The sequence below is a fragment of the Pseudophryne corroboree genome, chromosome 6, assembly GCF_028390025.1.
Source record: "Pseudophryne corroboree isolate aPseCor3 chromosome 6, aPseCor3.hap2, whole genome shotgun sequence".
Lineage (NCBI taxonomy): Eukaryota > Metazoa > Chordata > Amphibia > Anura > Myobatrachidae > Pseudophryne > Pseudophryne corroboree.
Window position 1 is genome coordinate 514,609,691 of NC_086449.1, and position 19,571 is coordinate 514,629,261.

At 47.1% G+C, this 19,571-nt stretch overlaps 1 protein-coding gene across 1 annotated transcript in view; it reads right to left on the minus strand.

The window, feature by feature from the left end:
- Positions 1-19,571, minus strand: part of TBC1D15 (TBC1 domain family member 15) — a 353,328-nt gene that overhangs the window by 153,468 nt on the left and 180,289 nt on the right. The gene's annotated exons all lie outside the window — the stretch shown is intronic.

Here is a 19,571-nt window from a genome sequence, read left to right on the forward strand (position 1 = left end):
ACTTCACATCCTTTAGAATGTAAGCTCTACTCTCATGTGCTTATCCTTCACTTACTTAAACAGTCTTCAACAGTTTTCTGCCACCCTGATGCTTATGTCAGTGTCATCTGCTTCTGTAGCTATGTTTATTTACCCTGTACTTTGTCCTATATTGTCTTCAACTGCAAGTCACTGTTTTCCTGTTTTGATTAAATTGTTTATGTACTATGTAATTGGGCGCTGCAGATCCTTTGCAGCGCAATATAAGTAAAGGATAATAATAATAATAATAATAGCATTCAAATACTCAATAAAATAGTTTGTTAATACTCAGGCGGAGATTTATAAAGTCAAACCAAGAAGTTATGGCACCAATTTACAGAAATATTGTCTGGTCAGCATATTACAAACTTGGTCATTAAGTGGTTAACCAAATTCCCAAAGGCTTGAAAAACCATTTGTAGGTTGTTTGATTTTATTAGGTTACCTCATGTGTATATATTTTTAATAGTCCGTGGTTACCACAATTGGGTTCACTACGATATGTCGGCGGTCGGGCTCCCGGCGACCAGCATACTGGCGCCGGGATCCCGACCGCCGGCTTGCCGACAGTGTGGCGAGCGCAAATGAGCCCCTTGCGGGCGCGCTACACTTTTATTCTCCCTCCAGGGAGGTCGTGGACCCCCACGAGGGAGAATAAGTGTCGGTATGCCGGCTGTCGGGCTCCCGGCGCCGGTATGCTGGTCGCCGGGAGCCCGACCGCCGGCATACTGAAGACCACCCACCACAATTTACCATTGATGATCAATTATCTTAGAAAATTCTATTGGGTATCTTAATTGTACGCTATAGGAAGTACAACCATGCTAGAGGGGAAGTGGTTACAAGGACTAATTCCTTATGTATCACCATATGTGTGTCTCAATGTGATATTATTATTATTTACACTTTATGGTTTTAGTAGGTCTCATGTTAATACCTAATACCTTGTTCTGCTCAACCACAACAGCTACCTCAGTAAGTTCCAAACCAATCAAGTAGCCAGGTACATCCTCTTCCCAAGTAGCACTAATTGCTAGATCAGGGAGGCTACCGTTGATAGTAGATTAAGCTTCCAGAGGACTGGCTCGTACGCTGCAGTAACACATTACAGGGGTTAAACTCTTGGAACAGTGCCCTGCAAATTTCATCCCATTGATGATCAGGGTCTTTTCAAGATTGTATCCTCAGACACTCTGGAGCCACCGCTGACAGGGAAGAAAAATGCCTGACAACTGATCCGCCATTGAGGTAATTGGATGTGATCAGCATCCTACCAAGAAGATAAGGATTTTACAAACTCCAACCAATAATTATCGATTCAATATATCCATTGTATAGGCTGCATAAAATTTTGCTCACAGTAACATAGCTGGTGTTTTCTAAATATACCATCACGTGAGCGATACAGTCTAGTGCAGAGGTTCCCAAACTCGGTCCTCAGGGCACCCCAACGGTCCTGGTTTTAAATGTATCCATGCCTGGCCACAGGTGACTTAATAAGCACCCTAGTCAAGTTGATTTAACCATCTGTGCTGAGCCATGGATATAGCTAAAACCTGGACTGTTGGGGTGCCTTGAGGACCGCGTTTGGGAACCTCTGGTCTAGTGTATTCCTTTGACTCCTGGGTGGCCAATATAGTGCATACACACTGGACGATATAGATCAGTGACGTCACGCCATGGCTGGCCCGTACATGCAGTTTTGGACGCTAAGTCCAAATTGAGCTGTATGTACAGACGACAGAGGTGGTCGATAATGACCCGCAGGAGCGTGCATCGCTCATAGCGTACACACTGGGCGATATTGTAAACGATATTACTCAGAAGGCTAAAAATTAGCTATATCATCTAAAATTTTGCCTACTGTGTACGCACCTTAAGTCTACTTTGAAGCTACACCAATGGGTATCCAATGAGCTACAAAAAACCATCAGGACCAAAAAATTTTTATAATGATCCCCCGGGGAAAAAAAAAATTCTCCTGAAAACACACAGATTCAGTGAAACCTGTATGTTTTCGCCAGCCAACCCTTTTATCGCATGTAAACGTGCTGCTTTCTGGGACTTGGTTTCGCCTGCTTATCAGGACTAACTGGATAGGCCCGGCGAGTGCAGTCTTTAGCAGCAGTTAACTGCAAAGTTGAACGTTCCCTATGCCAGTAATATATATGAATGGAACAGCTGCCCACTAATCAGATTAAGTCAGAATGTAGCAAAAAAGGGTTGGGGTGCAGATACACAGGAGCCCAGCTGAGTGGTGGGACAAGAGAATACTTGTAGTCGCTCACCATTCAGATAGCATTTGGCAGAGGACTGCAGAGAGATGGGAGCGCAACTGCGGTGTCAAGACCAGGGATCTCCCAATACAGAGGAGAAGGCAGTCTGTAGCAGTATACACAAAGATGGCTTTTCAAACAGGTGCGTAATCAGTGGGTGTAATTTGCAAATTCAAAGGAGATTTGGTTATCCGCCATTTGCTGTAGTATGATTATGTTAAACCCCAGTGTTTGACTGGCCCACATGGGTACAGGGGAAACCACCGGTGGGCCCCACTGCCTGGGGGGGTGTGTGTGGGGAAGGGGGGGGGGGGAGGAGGCCCCACCTTCCCCTCTAGAGATCAAGGTTCCAGACTGTGCACTTGAATTATACATTACATGTGTTACCTTATACTGCACATGACTATTTTGTATTTTGTACAGTGCATTGCTGTTATTAATCTGGTACATTATCATGCATGCACTAGCAGTATTTACTATATAAATATATTAAGGGACCAGACCATGCACTCCCAAATGGTTATCCAAGCCTCTGTGGTAGCTGGACACATCCCCTCTGGGGAGTGGCCACACCACTAATCATGGGCCCTTAATACTGCATCCACCCGGTGGGCCCTTCATGCCCCAGTCCGACACAGTTAAACCCTACCTGCAAAGTGGCCTTATCATTGATTCGATGGTGGAATCGCTGCTGGTTACACTTGGACATATTCACCTCTGGCTTGCCAGTGCAAAAAAAAAATGGTAAAACTTACCATGATTAAATCTCTTTCTGCGAGGTACACTGGATTCCACAGGGAATAACATCGGGGTGTAGAGTTGGATTTTGATCCAAGGCACCAACAGGCTAAAAGCTTTGACTGTTCCAAGGATGCACCGTCTCCTCTATAACCCAGCCTCCGTGCACAGGAGCTCAGTTTTGTTTACCAGTCCAATGCAGTAGCAGGTATAAGAGACAGTAGATAATAGTCACATAGAACCACGTTCTCACGACAAGAGAAGGGACCAGCGGCTAATGCCATACAAACCAAAGAAGTGCGTCAGGATGGGCGCACTGTGGAATCCAGTGTACCTCGCAGAAAGATTTAACCAACAATAAATATCTCCTTTTCTGCAGCGGGGTACACTGAGATTCCACAGGGAATATCATCAGGAATGTCCTAAAGCAGTTCCTCATGGGAGGGGATGCACTGTAGTGGGTACAATAATCCGGCGTCCAAAGGAAGCTTCCTGGGAGGCGGAAGTATCAAAGGCATAGAACTCGATGAACGTGTTCACAGAGGACCATGTAGCCGCCTTGCACAAGTGTTCAGCGGACGCGCCACGGCAGGCCGCCCAAGAAGGTCCAACAGACCAAGTAGAATGGGCCAGCCTGCGCATAAGCTTGTGCAATCACCATTCTAATCAATCTGGACAAGGTTTGCTTGTTCGCAGGCCAGCCACGTTTGTGAAAACCAAACAGTAAGAAGAGGGAATCAGACCTCCTGATGGAGGCAGTCTTCTCCACATATATACGGATAGCCCATACTACATCAAAAGACCGCTCTTTGGAAGACAAAGCAGAAGAGATAAAGGCCAGAACCAAAATCTCTTGGTTAAAGGTGGAAAGATGACACCACCTTAGGCAGCTAACCAGCGCGAGTTTGGAGAACAGCCCAGTCACGGTGAAACATCAGGAAGGGTGGACGACAGGACAAGGCTCCTAAGTCCGACACCCTCCTAGCAGAGGCAATAGCCAGCAGGAACAGGACCTTAAGCATACACCATTTCAGGGCCACAGAATCAAGAGGTTCAAAGGGAGAGACTTGCAGGGCGTTAAGGACAACAGACAGATCCCATGGAGCCACCAGAGGAACATAGGGAGGTTGTATCCGCAAAACACCCTGAGTGAAGGTATGAACATCAGGAATAGACACCATCTTTCTCTGAAACCACACCGACAAGGCAGATATATGAACCTTGGGGGAGGCCAGACGAAGGCCCAAGTCCAGGACTTGTTGCAGAAAAGCCAGAAGCCATGAAGTTCTGAACTTGTAGACATCGTAGTTCTTAGAAGCACACCAGGTGAAGTAAGAATTCCAGACCCTTTAGTAAATCCGAGCCAAATCAGGTTTTCAGGCCGTCCATAGTTTGGATGACGACTCAGAAAATCCTTTGGCCCTCCGGAGTGATGTTTCAAGAGCCACGCCGTCAAAGCCTGTCTAGCCAGGTCTGGGTAGACACGGGCCCTGAACGAGGAGGTCTGGGCACTGAGGAAGAAGTAGAGGACACTCCATCAATAGACCCTGCAGGTCTGAGAACCAATGCCATCTGGGCCACGCGGGAGCGACCAGAAGGAGGAGCACTCCTTCTTGCTTGAACTTCATTAGAACCCTGGGCAGGAGTGACACCGGAGGGAACACGTACAGCAGCTGAAAGTCCCATGGAATTGCCAGTGCATCCACGAGCGCTGCTTGTGGATCCCTTGTCCTTGATCCGAAGACCGGAACCTTGTGATTGTGTCGAGACACCATCAGGTCTACATCTGGTAGGCCCCACTTGTCCACTAGGAGTTGAAAAACCTCCGGAAGAAGGCTCCATTCTCCTGCAAGTACGTCCTGACGACTGAGGAAATCCGCTTCCCAGATGAGGACACCCGGAATGAACACTGCCGATATTGCTGACAGATGGCGTTCCGCCCAATGAAGAATTCTTGACACTTCCATCATTGCTGCGCGGCTTTGAGTGCCGTCTTGATGATTTACGTAAGCCACCGTGGTTGCGTTGTCTGATTCTACTTGAACAGGCCTGTTCCTCATCAGAGGTAGGGCCTGTGTCAATGCATTGAACACTGCCCGCAGTTCCAGAATGTTGATGGGGAGGAGAGACTCCTTCTCAGTCCAGCGACCCTGGAGAGAGTGTTGCTCGAACACCGCGCCCCAGCCCCTCAGACTGGCATCCGTAGTCAAGAGGACCAGTGGGGAATCCAGAAGGGACTGCCCCTGCTCAACTGTTGATCCTGGAGCCACCAGGCTAAAGACAAGCGGACCTCTGGAGTCAGGGATATCATTTGAGATCTGATCCGATGAGGAAGACCGTCCCACTTTGACAGGATTAACCGCTGGAGAGGGCGAGAAAGGAATTTAGCATACTCCACCATGTCGAAGGCCGACACCATCAGGCCTAGTACTTGCATTGCCGAGTGTATGGACACTCTTGGGCGAGAGAGGAAGTATCTGACCCTGTCCTGAATTTTCAGGACCTTCTCTGGAGAAAGAAACCCCAGGTGCACCATGCGCCGAGCAGGGACCAGGGAGGATTTTCTCTAATTAATCAGCCACCCGTGTGCTAGTAGAAGATGGAGATGACTCAGGAGGACATCTTGGGAGCTTGCCAGGATCAACAGGTCGTCCAGATATGGCAGGATCCTGATTCCCAGTTGACCGAGATGAGCTGTCATCACGGCCATGACCTTGGTAAATATCCAAGGTGCTGTGGTCAGTACAAACGGCAGATCCCTAAATTGATAATGGAGGTTGCCAATAGCAAACTGCAAATAATACTGATGTGAAATGGCAACAGAAATATGCAGGTAAGCATCCTGTATATCCAGGGATACCATGTAGTCCCCAGGTTCCATGGCCAGTATAACTGAGCGCAGTGTTTCCACACGGAACTTGGAAACTCTCACAAACTTGTTCAGTGATTTTAGGTTGAGAATAGGCCGTAAAGACCCATTGGGTTTCAGTACTAGAAATAGGGTCAAGTAGTAACCTCTGCCTTTCTGAGAGGTTGGCACCGGTACCACCACTCATGTCTCCTGGAGGGATTGCACAACCAGGTGTAGTACTTGCGCCTTCAACGGATCCGAGGGGATGATCACTGTGCAGAACTGGCGAGGGGGGAGTCTCCTGAATGAGACCAGGAACCCATAAGAGACAACTTCCTGCACCCACGCATCTGAAGTGGTCTTTAACCAGACCTGGGTGAACTGCAGTAGTCGGCCTCCCACCCTGGGGTCCCCCAGGGGGAGGCCTGCCCCGTCAAGCTGCAGGCTTGTCCTGTTTGGAAGCAGGCTGACAGGCAGCCCAGGATTGTTTAGATTTGGGCTTAATGGTCTTAGTAGTACGATGCTGTCTCGAGTACACCTGACCCTTTGATTTAACTGAGGTCCGAAAGGAACGAAAAGTAGTACTCTTGGCCTTCGGAGCACAAGGAGTAGTATTAGGCAGGCACACACAATCTTAGCAGAGGCTAAGTCAGTCACGATCTTGTTTAGATCTTCTCCAAAAAGAATGTCTCCCTTAAAAGGGAGCACCTCCAGAGTTTTCTTGGAATCCAGGTCCACCTTCCAGGACCGCAACCACAGAATACAGCGAGCCAAAATAGATGTAGTGGCCGCTTTGGAGGCCATGATGCCCGCCTCAGAGGACGCCTCCTTAATATATTGGGAAGCGGTGGTAAAGTGAGACAGACACTGTCTGGCAATGTCAGAAATATCCAAAGGTAGCTCATCCTACAATACCTGGACCCATGCTTCAATAGCTTTTGCAGCCCAGGAGGCCGCAATAGTAGGCCTATTTATTGCCCTATTTAGGGAATAAATACACTTCACGCATTCCACCACACGCTTATCTGTCGGTTCCTTCAAGGAGGTGACAGGCAGAGAAGAGGACACCACAAACCGGGCGACATGAGAGTCTACCGGGGGTGGAGTTTCCCACTTGTTACTCAACTCCGCAGCGATAGGATAGCGAGCTAACTTCTTCTTCGAGAGGGAGAATTTCTTTCCTGGTAAAACCCATGCCTCCTGACGTATGTCAATTAAACTGTCAGAGTGAGGAAAAACATCTTTAACTGCCTTCTGACGCTTGAGTTTATCAGGCTTTTTTGACACAGCAGTGGGATCTATTTTATCATCAATCTGGAGAACCATTTAGATAGCTTCCACTAAGTCAGGGACATCAATCTGAGTTGCAGGCTCCCTGTCAGAGGCCACTGAATCGGAGTCAGTCAGATCATTATAAGCCCCATTCTCATCCGAAGAAGTATCCAAAATATGTGTGGACTGAGAGGAGGAAACTACATGCTTGGAGGGCCCCTTAGCCCAAGAGGGCAGAGGTGTAGACTGTTTACTCAAGGATTTATTTAAAATTTTGAAACTGAGTAGACAGGGTGTCCGCCCCGGGCGGATTCGCTACAGGGACAATTTGTGGCTGTAATAGCACAGGGAGTCCCACAAGGAGCGTAAATCGTGTCACAAGTGTATTCAGCATACTGGAGAAAGCAGTGCAGGGTGGCTCTTGATTGACCACAGGAGCTGCAGGCTGACTGGGAGAGGTATGGGACCCAGCACCCACGTCTCCAGTTGCCGTTTATCCCCCTGGTTAATCCATGGGAACAGCACTGCCTGAAGCAGGAGCGTCCGCGGTATTCCCGCCCTGCGTGGCAGACATTATGAGGAATGTAGCCGTGGGGCACAATAGTACAATATAGCTAGACAAAACAATATCGTGGATAACCCCCTAGTTTATGCGCTATGAAAGTTAGGACACAAACAGAGAATCAAATTGGTATGGGGTGACAAAACTACGCAGTAAAATACACGGAGCTGTATATGCCGTGTAGAGATAGATATAGATAGATCTATGTGTATATATATATATATATATATATATATATATATATATACACATACATACACTGCTCAAAAAAATAAAGGGGACACTAAAATAACACATCCTAGATCTGAATGAATTAAATATTCTTATTAAATACTTTGTTCTTTACATAGTTGAATGTGCTGACAACAAAATCACACAAAAATTATCAATGGAAATCAAATTTATTAACCCATGGAGGTTTGGATTTGGAGTCACCCTCAAAATTAAAGTGGAAAAACACACTACAGGCTGATCCAACTTTGAGGTAATGTCCTTAAAACAAGTCAAAATGAGGCTCAGTAGTGTCAGTGGCCTCCTCGTGCCTGTATGACCTCCCTACAACCCACACAAGTGGCTCAGGTAGTGCAGCTCATCCAGGATGGTACATCAATGCGAGCTGTGTCTGTCAGCGTAGTGTCCAGAGCATGGAGGCGCTAACCAGGAGACAGGCCAGTACATCAGGAGATGTGGAGGAGGCCGTAGGAGGGCAACAACCCAGCAGCAGGACCGCTACCTCCACCTTTGTGCAAGGAGGAACAGGAGGAGCACTGCCAGAGCTCTGCAAAATGACCTCCAGCAAGCCACAAATGTGCATGTGTCTACTCAAACGATCAGAAACAGACTCCATGAGGGTGGTATGAGGGCCCGACGCCCACAGGTGGGGGTTGTGCTTACAGCCCAACACCGTGCAGGACGTTTGGCATTTGCCAGAGAACACCAAGATTAGCAAATTCGCCACTTGCGCCCTGTGCTCTTCACAGATGAAAGCAGGTTCTCACTGAGCACATGTGACAGACGTGACAGAGTCTGGAGACGTCAAGGAGAACATTCTGCTGCCTGCAACATCCTCCAGCATGACCGGTTTGGCAGTGGGTCAGTAATGGTGTGGGGTGGCATTTCTTTGGGGGGCCACACAGCCCTCCATGTGCTCGCCAGAGGTAGCCTGACTGCCATTAGGTACCGAGATGAGATCCTCAGACCCCTTGTGAGACCATATGCTGGTGCGGTTGGCCCTGTGTGTGTGTGTAGATCATATTATTTATATATATATATATATATATATATATATATATATATATATATACACACATATACACACACACACACACACATATATACACACACACACACACACACACCCTGACGCACTTATCCTCTTCGGGGCACAGAATATAGTGATGGCAACACTAAATGAAACACTAAATGAAAAATCACACAGCAGCTACAGGCACACTTCAGTCACAAGTGCAATGCAGATATAAGGTACAAAACAATAATACTGCACTGGACCAGCAAGTTTACATATAACAATAGATATGTATATGCAGAGGGATATAACAATGCACAGTAGATACTGGAGGTATATCACAGAATATTTGTACAACCTATTCTGAAATAAGCACACTTGTTCTTAACTATCACTGTCTAAAATGACATGTAGAATACTTGTGTCTGTAATAGCACGGCGCTGCGACAGTCGGCTTTACAGAGGAGACAGAACCCAGCAATCCCGTTGAGAGCAACCCAGCTAAGGACATGGCGCCAGATCTCTTCAGGGAGTGAGGGAGTAACTGAAAGCAGCTCCAGGGCGGGAACACCTGCAGGAGATGGTGGAGGGGCTACAGGTATGCACCTTATCCAATCTGCTGCACTTCACCACCTGGTACTATGGAGCCTGTGCAAAACGTTTTTTTACAAAACTGACCTGTGCTCCTTGCCCTGGTAGATATAGTGGGGTCCCTGTACGAAACAGTGTCCACGCCAGCTGCGCGATCCATCTCCCAAGGATCGCGATTTACCCGGCGGGTCCCACCTGGGGGACCCTCTTACCTCCTCCCTGACGTTTTACAGCCACACGACCCTGGAGACCAGCAGCGGTGGTGTGCCAATGAATCGGTGCGTCCCCGCTGTAAATACCCGGGAACTAGGCCGCGGGAGTATACAGCGCCGCAGGAGGGAGGTGATGGAGCCGCAGCACAGCAAGTCCCCAGGACATTAGTGCTGCGGCCCTTGAAGTCTTCATAAAAGCTCTTTCAGGGCTGCCTAATGCAACCCCCCATGTTAGTGACCTGCACTACAGGCACCAACTTTAAAACTGAGCTACTGTGCAGGGAGGCAGGGTTATAGGTGGTGAATTTACACACCAGCACACCACAAACACCCAGCAACGGCTGGTAACAACAACAGCTGAACAGGTAACTATATAACAAGAACCTGCAGAAAAGTCCACGCACTGAGGCGGGTGCCCAATATCCCTTATGGACTACGAGAAAAGGATTTACCGGTAAGTATTAAAATCCTATTTTCTCTAGCATCCATAAGGGATATTGGAGGAAACTAGTACGATGGGGACGTCCCAAAGCTTCCAGAACGGGCAGGAACGCTGCACGCTGCTGCAGCACCGCCTGCCCAAACTGGGTATCCTCTTTGGCCAGGGTATCAAACTTGTAGAACGTCACAAAGGCGTTCTTCCCCGACCAGGTAGCCGCTCGGCATAGTTGCAAGGCCGAGACTCCACGGGCAGCCGCCCAGGAAGAGCCCACTGATCTTGTAGAGAGGTCCTTCAGAGACTTAGGAACAGGTAAGGCTGCCGACACATAGGCCTGTTGGATAGTAAGCCGAATCCAACAAGCAATGGACTGTTTTGAAGCAGGGCAACCCTTTTTCTGCGCATCATAGAGCACGAACAAGGAATTTGTCTTTCTGACCCGAGCCGTGCGCTTGACATAGATCTTCCAAGGCAAGCACAGCATCCAATGCCTCCAGAGGAGCAGAAGCGTCAGAACTGAACGGAATTACATTAGGTTGATTCAGGTGAAACCCGGAGACAACCTTCAGAGGGAACTGCTGTCTAATCCGGATACTAGTAAAAGACCAAGGGGGTCATTCCGAGTTGATCGCTCGCTAGCAGTTTTTAGCAGCCGTGCAAACACTATGCCGCCGCCCATTGGGAGTGTATTTTAGCTTAGGAGAAGTGCGAACGGTTGTATTGCAGTGCGCCTGCAAAAAAAAATTGTGTAGTTTCAGAGTAGCTCAAAACCTACTCAGCGCTTGCGATCACTTCAGACTATTCAGTTCCGGATTTGACGTCACGCACCGGTCAGCGTTCGCCCAGCCACGCCTGCTTTTTCCCTGGCACGCCTGCATTTTTCCGAACACTCCCTGAAAACGGTCAGTTGCCACCCAGAAACGCCCACTTCATGTCAATCACTCTGCGGCAACCAGTGCGACTGAAATGCATCGCTAGACCCTGTGCAAAACTGCATCGTTCGTTGTGCCAGTAGGTTGCACCGCATGCGCAGAACTGCCGTTTTTTTAGCCTGATCGCTGCGCTGCGAACAAATGCAGCTAGCGATCAACTCGGAATTACCACCCAAGTACAGACTTTTACTCGATAAGGCCCCCAATTCAGAGACAGGTCGAGCAGAAGCCAGGGCCAGTAACATTACCATCTTCCACGTGAGGCACTTGTCTTCTATCATCATCATCAGAGTTTCAAACCAGGAGGACTGTAAAAATGTCAACATTACATCCAAGTCCCAGGGAGCCGTAGGCGGCTCAAAGGGAGGTTGTATGTGGAGTACCCCTTGCAAGAAAGTCTGAACTTCCGGCAACACTGCCAAATTTTTCTGAAAGAAAATTGAGAGAGCTGAAATATGGACCTTAATGGAGCCCAGACGTAAGCCCTTATCCACACCAGCCTACAGGAAACGTAGGAAACGTCCCAAGTGGAATTCTGCAGGCGGATACTTGCGCTCCTCGCACCAAGAGACATATCCTCCAGATAGGATGATAGTGTTTTGACGTCACAGGTTTCCTGGCATGAACCATGGTTGAAATAAACTTCTTGGAAAGGCCTTTGTGAGCTAGGATATTACGCTCAACCTCCATGCCGTCAAACGAAGTCACCGTAAGTCCGGGTAGACGAACGGTCCTTGTTGAAGAAGATCACTTCTGAGTGGAAAAGGCCATGGGTATTCGACGGCCATGTCCCTTCGAGGCCAATCTGCGGCAAATTAGATTGCCTGGACACCTTGATTCCTGATCCGCTTTAGCACCCTTGGGAGCACTTGGATCGGTGGAAACAGGTATACCAGCCGGTACGGTCAAGGCGACGCAAGTGCGTCCACTGCCCTTGCCTGAGAGTCCCTGGTCCGTGAGCAATACCAGGGAAGTTTCTTGTTGAGACGAAAAGCCATCATGTCTATTTGTGGGAGACTCCACCAGTTGATGATCTGCTGGAACACCAGATGGTGAAGACCCCATTCCCCCGGGTGGAGATCGTGATGACTCAGGAAGTCCACCTCCCAGTTGTCCACACCCGGAATGAAGATTGATGACATGGATCTTGCATTTCTTTCCGACCAGAGGAGTATCTTTGACTCGTATGCAGGCTCTGCTTTTTTCCCTCCTTGTCGATTGATGTACGCCACCGCCGTATTGTCCGACTATACCTGGATCGCTTGATCCTTGAGCAGAGGAGATGCCTGAAGCAGAGCATTGTAGATGGCCCGAAGTTCCAGAATGTTGATTGGAAGGAGGCTTTCGTGGGAAAACCACCTGCCCTGGAACTGCGCCCCTTTGGTGACAGCTCCCCATCGTCGCATCCGTCGTGAGTAGAGTCCAATCCTGAATACAAGATTGGAGGACTGAAGCCACCACAGGAGGGAAATCCTGGCCTGAGGTGACAGCCGAATCTTCCGGTGCATCTGGAGATGTGATCTGGACCACTTGCTCAGGAGATCCAACTGAAATGTTCTGGCATGGAACCTCCCATACTGGATTGCATCGTAGGAGGCAACCATCTTCCCCAACAATCTTATGCAGAGATGTACAGACACTCGAGTATGGCGGAGCACCATGCGGACCATCTCCAGAAGTGTTGTCGCCTTATCCTCTGGTAGAAACACCTTCTGTGCCACAGTATCCAGCAACATCCCCAGGAGCAGGAGCCTCTGAGTTGGTTCCAGGTGGGACTTCTGTAAGTTGAGGATCCACCCATGGTCAGACAGAAGACGGATGGTGCGGTCGATATGGAGCAACAAAAGTTCCCTGGATCTTGCCTTTATCAGATTGTCTAGATAAGGCACCACATTGATCCCTTGGATCCAGAGTTGAAGCATCATCTCCGCCATCACGTTCTTGAAAACCCTCGGGTCTGCTGACAAGCCAAAGGGTAGTGCCTGGAATTGGAAGTGATCTTCCAGCAGGGCAAACCGCAGGTACATCTGATGAGGAGGCCAAATCGGAATATGGAGATAGGTGTCCTTGATGTCCAAGGAGATCATAAATTCCCGTTCTTCCAGGCCCACAATCACCGCCCGCAGGGATTCCATCTCGAACTTCAACACCTTTAAATAAGGATTCAAGGATTTCAGATTCAGAATGGGTCTGACCGAACAGTCTGGCTCCGGCACCACAAACAGGTTTGCGTAAAAATCCCCCTTGCCGCGTTGCGGAAGAGGTACTGGAACAATGATGTGGAACCGGACCAATATTCGGATAGCCTGTTGTAACGTAACTTGCATATCCTCCAAAGCTGGTAAGCTTGATTTGAAAAATCGTTGGGGGGGATGGGGGTCGGAGTACTGTCGAACTCCGGCTTGTAGCCTTGAGAAACGAGCTCCCCGACTCAGGCATCCTGGCCGGAGGTCTCCCAACGCGGCTGAAGAGACGCAGTCGAGCTCCCACCTTGAGATCCCCTCGGGGTGGGTGGGCACCGTCATGCGAAGGCTTTAGTGGAAGCAGAACTTGTGGACTGTTCCTGAGTACTGGTACTGGCAGGTTTTCTGGACTTACCTCTGGTGCCTCTAGCTGCATTGGAGGTACCTCTGGCCTTTGATCGAAATGTGCGAAACCGAAAGGACTGGACAGACGGTCCCAGATAGGAACATCTCGCCAGCGGGGCCCCAGAGGGGAGAAACGTGGATTTCCCGGCAGTAATCTTAGAAATCCAGGCATCCAACTCAACCCCAAAAAGCCATTCTCCAGAAAAAGGGAGGGACTTCACTATACGTTTGGATTCTGCGTCCGCAATCCACTGACGCAACCACAAGGCCCTGCACGCCGACACCGCAATTGCCGACGTCCGAGCATTTATGTTCCCCATGTCCTTGAGGGAATCACAGAGGACACGGGTATTGTCCTGAATGTGTTTCATGAGGGTAACCAAGGGCATATCCCCCGAGAGGCCCCCCTGAATTTGCATGGCCCAAGAATGAATGGCATGGGTCAGCCAGCAACCCGCAATGACCGGTCTTTGTGAAAGGCCGGCTGCAGTGTAAATAGATTTTAGGGTAGTCTCTATCTTTCTATCCCCATGATCCTTCATAGTAAAGGAGCCTGGGGCAGGTAGCACCGCCTTCTTAGACAGGCGAGAGACTGAGACATCCACCCCAGGGGGTTCCTCCCAAAATATTCTACCTTGACGGGCAAATGGGAAAGTGCGCAAAAACGTATTGGACACTTGGAATTTTTTGTCTGGATTCTTCCAGGCCTGTTTAAATAAGTTATCTAACTCCGGAGATTCAGGGAAAGTGACATTGGGCTTGTTTTGTACAAAGAAAATAGACTGCTGTGAAGAAGCGTCCTCTAGAGGGAGCTGCAACACATCCCTAATAGCCAAAATGATGGGTTCAATACCGAGTAGAATCGGGATCCCCACTAACGGGATCCGGGTCATCCGCATCATCCTGGACATCATCATCTGTATCAGAAAGCAGAGCAGGTAAACCACGCTTCTGGGGACCTGCATGAGAGATGGGGGCTGTGCATCAGCCCTAGCAGCTAAATCTGCAACAGCTTGTTTTCTGCACATTAGCAGTGAGCAGGGATGACATATCTGACATCATAGTTTTAGGAGACCCTAACCAATGGGGCTCTGTACCCTCTCCCCCAACCTCTTCACTAATTTGTGAAGATTGGCTACATTGCTCACAGGAAACAGAGTCATTAAATAATGGAGAGAATCTGGTGTGACAGATACTGCACAGCTTGTGTTTACCCATATTCATAGTAAGAACAAACACATACACTTACACACAGTACAGTTATAATGCAAGCCTGCTTTTCCTACTGTATGCGAGAGGAGATACATAGAGAGGGAGAAATGCCAGCACACCCTGAGCTGCACAGCCCCAGTGAGACTGTCAGCTCTGTATCACAATAACACTAATAAATGCAGTCCTGAATAGGCTCAGAATAGTGTACAACAGCGGCTTTCCCCCTTTAGCTACACCCTGTACCAGTTTCCAGCGTGTCTGTGAGGCAGGAAGCGCTGAGTGTGTGCTGCTGATGGCTTCTGTAAATAGGGGAAGGCGCTAAACGCAGCTGGTCCCGCTCTGAGGAAGCTCCGCCCCCTCCAATGACGTCGGAGCTATACACAATATTTATACTGGCAAAGTCTCCCCTAAGCTTAAAACCTCACACAAGTGCTTGTTAAGCATGTTTGTGCCAGTGTAGTCACGGGGGATCCTAGCGGGACCCCCCGGGAGGGTCCCGTATATCGCGCCCGTGATCGGCCGCACTTTGAACCGGGGCCCCCGGTGTGTACTCCCCACCGATGTCACCTTCAGGCAGCGTTAGGGGTATGCGGCGTGCTGCGGCTGCGACAGCCAAGGCGCAGTGCCCCGCTAACAAACAGCCCCTCAGGACGGTGGTCCTGCAGCAGGGAAGCGGCTCTGCACCTCGCAAGGCCGGTGACCCCCCCACCCCCTCCCCCCCAACTCCCACGGTGCAGGTATGCTGCTGCCCAGACAGTATACTGAAAAAAATAAAAGATTGAAATTAAATTGAAGAAAACTCTCTGGAGCTGCAGAAATGTGCATCTTCGCCTGAGGGCACTTTTTTCTAAACTTACAAAAAAACAGAATTTAGAAAACTGCAATACATCACAAGCGCTGAAAACATTAATACGACATCACCCGAACGTTCCTTTTTGGGTTGGATGGAATGTTCTTTTTATCTGGTATTCTTCTTAGATTCAGACCATTTAGGTATAGGGACTCCAACAAAGGTAGTATGAAAAGAAACAGATATAATAAAAAAACCAATGAGTAGTAAGCTTTTGTAAAAACCAAGGTAAATATAGGTGCCTTTTATAGAGAATTGTTTAATCTTCTAGGGAACTATATAGAATCCAAAGCGTACCCCACTCACACTTTAAGCGGGGATATACAAGCACATCAAGGTTTCTTTATAAGAGTGGTGGCTTCTACCGTTTTCCAAACACCCAGTGCAGATCTCAAGGAGTTCAACCAAGTAAGACTATGGATGAGTTAGGTGTGAGAAGTTGATGCGTACCCCAACACTCACACTGGAAAGGCGGATATGAAACTCATCAAGGTATCTTTATCTTCTTAAAGAAGAAGTCGCGGTCCTGGTGTAGTGTATTTCAAATCACAGATCTGACCACAACAGCTCCAAACAGGATAACATGGAATAAAATGGCAAAGAAAAAAACCAATATGTAGTATGTTCTGTTTAACCCTATTGGAAGTTTTAGGTGAGGTGTGGCTTAAGTACCTCTGACTAACTAAAAATGATTCCAAAGCGTACCCCACTCACACCTTGAACTGGGACTATAAAGCACATCAGGGTTTCTTTAAGGATGCAGACTTTTTCCCTTGTATTACACCCGGTGTTAGTCTTATAGCGCTACAGCCACTCAAAGATGTGATGAGCCATACAGATGCGTACCCAACACTCACACTCAGAAGGAAGGTGGGAAACCCATCAAGGTATCTTTCTCTCCTTTAGCCAAACAATAGATTTATCAAAATGTGGCGTACCCCAACTCACAGTTTGAGGTACTGAGTGACTCCCATAAAGGTATCTTTTAGGTTCCAGAATAGGAGAATCTTTCTTGCTTGGGTTTAGTGCTGTAGTGACAGCAGGAGTGTGAGTAGCTTACCACCATCTGGATTTTATCTTTATTTTTTATTTTTTATATTTATTCTCTTTGTGCAAGTGGTTTTCAAAATAATTCCTCTTTGCCATTTTTATCCCATTGTTACATGTGCGGCTGCATATGTTTTTTTCATATTTTGTATTTTTTGTCATCGTGTTTCCCATGTACTGTGAATAAATATTGTAACCCCCTTCCTCTATTTTTGTTGTGGGAGTTACACATTTTTTTCTGGAGAACCACTAAACCCAAGCAAGAAAGATTCTCCTATTCTGGAACCTAAAAGATACCTTTATGGGAGTCACTCAGTACCTCAAACTGTGAGTTGGGGTACGCCACATTTTGATAAATCTATTGTTTGGCTAAAGGAGAGAAAGATACCTTGATGGGTTTCCCACCTTCCTTCTGAGTGTGAGTGTTGGGTACGCATCTGTATGGCTCATCACATCTTTGAGTGGCTGTAGCGCTATAAGACTAACACCGGGTGTAATACAAGGGAAAAAGTCTGCATCCTTAAAGAAACCCTGATGTGCTTTATAGTCCCAGTTCAAGGTGTGAGTGGGGTACGCTTTGGAATCATTTTTAGTTAGTCAGAGGTACTTAAGCCACACCTCACCTAAAACTTCCAATAGGGTTAAACAGAACATACTACATATTGGTTTTTTTCTTTGCCATTTTATTCCATGTTATCCTGTTTGGAGCTGTTGTGGTCAGATCTGTGATTTGAAATACACTACACCAGGACCGCGACTTCTTCTTTAAGAAGATAAAGATACCTTGATGAGTTTCATATCCGCCTTTCCAGTGTGAGTGTTGGGGTACGCATCAACTTCTCACACCTAACTCATCCATAGTCTTACTTGGTTGAACTCCTTGAGATCTGCACTGGGTGTTTGGAAAACGGTAGAAGCCACCACTCTTATAAAGAAACCTTGATGTGCTTGTATATCCCCGCTTAAAGTGTGAGTGGGGTACGCTTTGGATTCTATATAGTTCCCTAGAAGATTAAACAATTCTCTATAAAAGGCACCTATATTTACCTTGGTTTTTACAAAAGCTTACTACTCATTGGTTTTTTTATTATATCTGTTTCTTTTCATACTACCTTTGTTGGAGTCCCTATACCTAAATGGTCTGAATCTAAGAAGAATACCAGATAAAAAGAACATTCCATCCAACCCAAAAAGGAACGTTCGGGTGATGTCGTATTAATGTTTTCAGCGCTTGTGATGTATTGCAGTTTTCTAAATTCTGTTTTTTTGTATGTATAGTTAAATGTGGTGACATTTATTTGAATTCTGTGGCATCTGAGCTGCTTGGCGCCAGTGAGGACTACTCCCTAAACATATTTATTCTACTTTTTTCTAAACTGCCTGTGGGATGGGGGAAAGAGGGGAGGGGCCAGCACACCCAGTGAAGAAAATGTAAAGTGCACTGGCTCCTTTGGACTCAGTCTATACCCCATCGTACTAGTTTCCCCCAATATCCCTTATGGATGCTAGAGAAATAGAATATACAGTATCACCTGGATAACCAACCTAAACTTTTTGGACCTTTGCCTTTGACTGGTCGGACCACTGCTTAGATTAAAACAGACTCTAATGTTTGCTGACCCTTAATCTCTGAATGGGCCTTGGCCACCACATATTGCTGAGCTCCACCAACAGCTTGATCAGTACCGACAGCTGTTTGTCCTGACCTCGGCCTGCAGCTTGGCCATTGCTGATAGCTACCTTCCCTGACTCCTATTTGTCATCTTAACTGATGGTGTTACTGGGCCTAATTCTGAGTTGATCGCAGCAGCAAATTTGCAAAACCATGTGCACTGCAGGGGGGACAGATATAACATGTGCAGAGAGAGTTAGATTTGGATGGGGTGTATTCAAACTGAAATGTAAATTGTAGTGTAAAAATAAAGCAGCCAGTATTTACCCTGCACAGAAACAATATAACCCACCCAAATCTAACTCTCTCTGCAAATGTTATATCTGCCCCTACTGCAGTGCACACGGTTTTGCCCAATTGCTAACAAACTTGCTGCTGCGATCAACTCAGAATTACCCCCACTGTCCCCAGTTCGAACCTTTGTTTGTGTTTGGACCACTGTCATTCTTCTTTATCCTGGATGGGTCTTCAAGTTTGAACTGACTTTACAGCTTGTTTTGCCTAGTCACTACCTGTACTTGTTATTTACCTATTTACCATCATATCCAACTTTCTCCTGTCATGGAAATAATTCTACGGATAAATGTCTAAAACTACTTGCAGAAAGCTTCAGGGCAAATGTGTACCGTTGAGTGCTTTTAGCGATATTCCTGTCAGAAACCTGAACTAATTAGTGCTGCATGAATACCTACAACCACACAGAAGTGTATTTGCATGGTCAATATTTTGTTAACATCCAAAACAAAAAACAAACATTGTCTGATTACTGCTACAAAGAAATTAATCATGATCTATGTTGTGTTTCTGTTAGTTTTATCTTTAAATAATTATAATGGCTGCATTTCTGCACGTCTAACGTGTTGTTCTAGATTAAATACATGTCTTGAATTAGGAAAACTAATTATAATTCGGTTGAGTGTTACTTACATGGGATTATTTAAATCTAAAACATGTGTGACTCACAAAACTCAAATATATTGTCTTCATAAAGATATATCATTCAAAAGGAATGCAAGGCATTTTATTTATTAAAGGTAAAAGTTGTGTACACATATTTGCAAA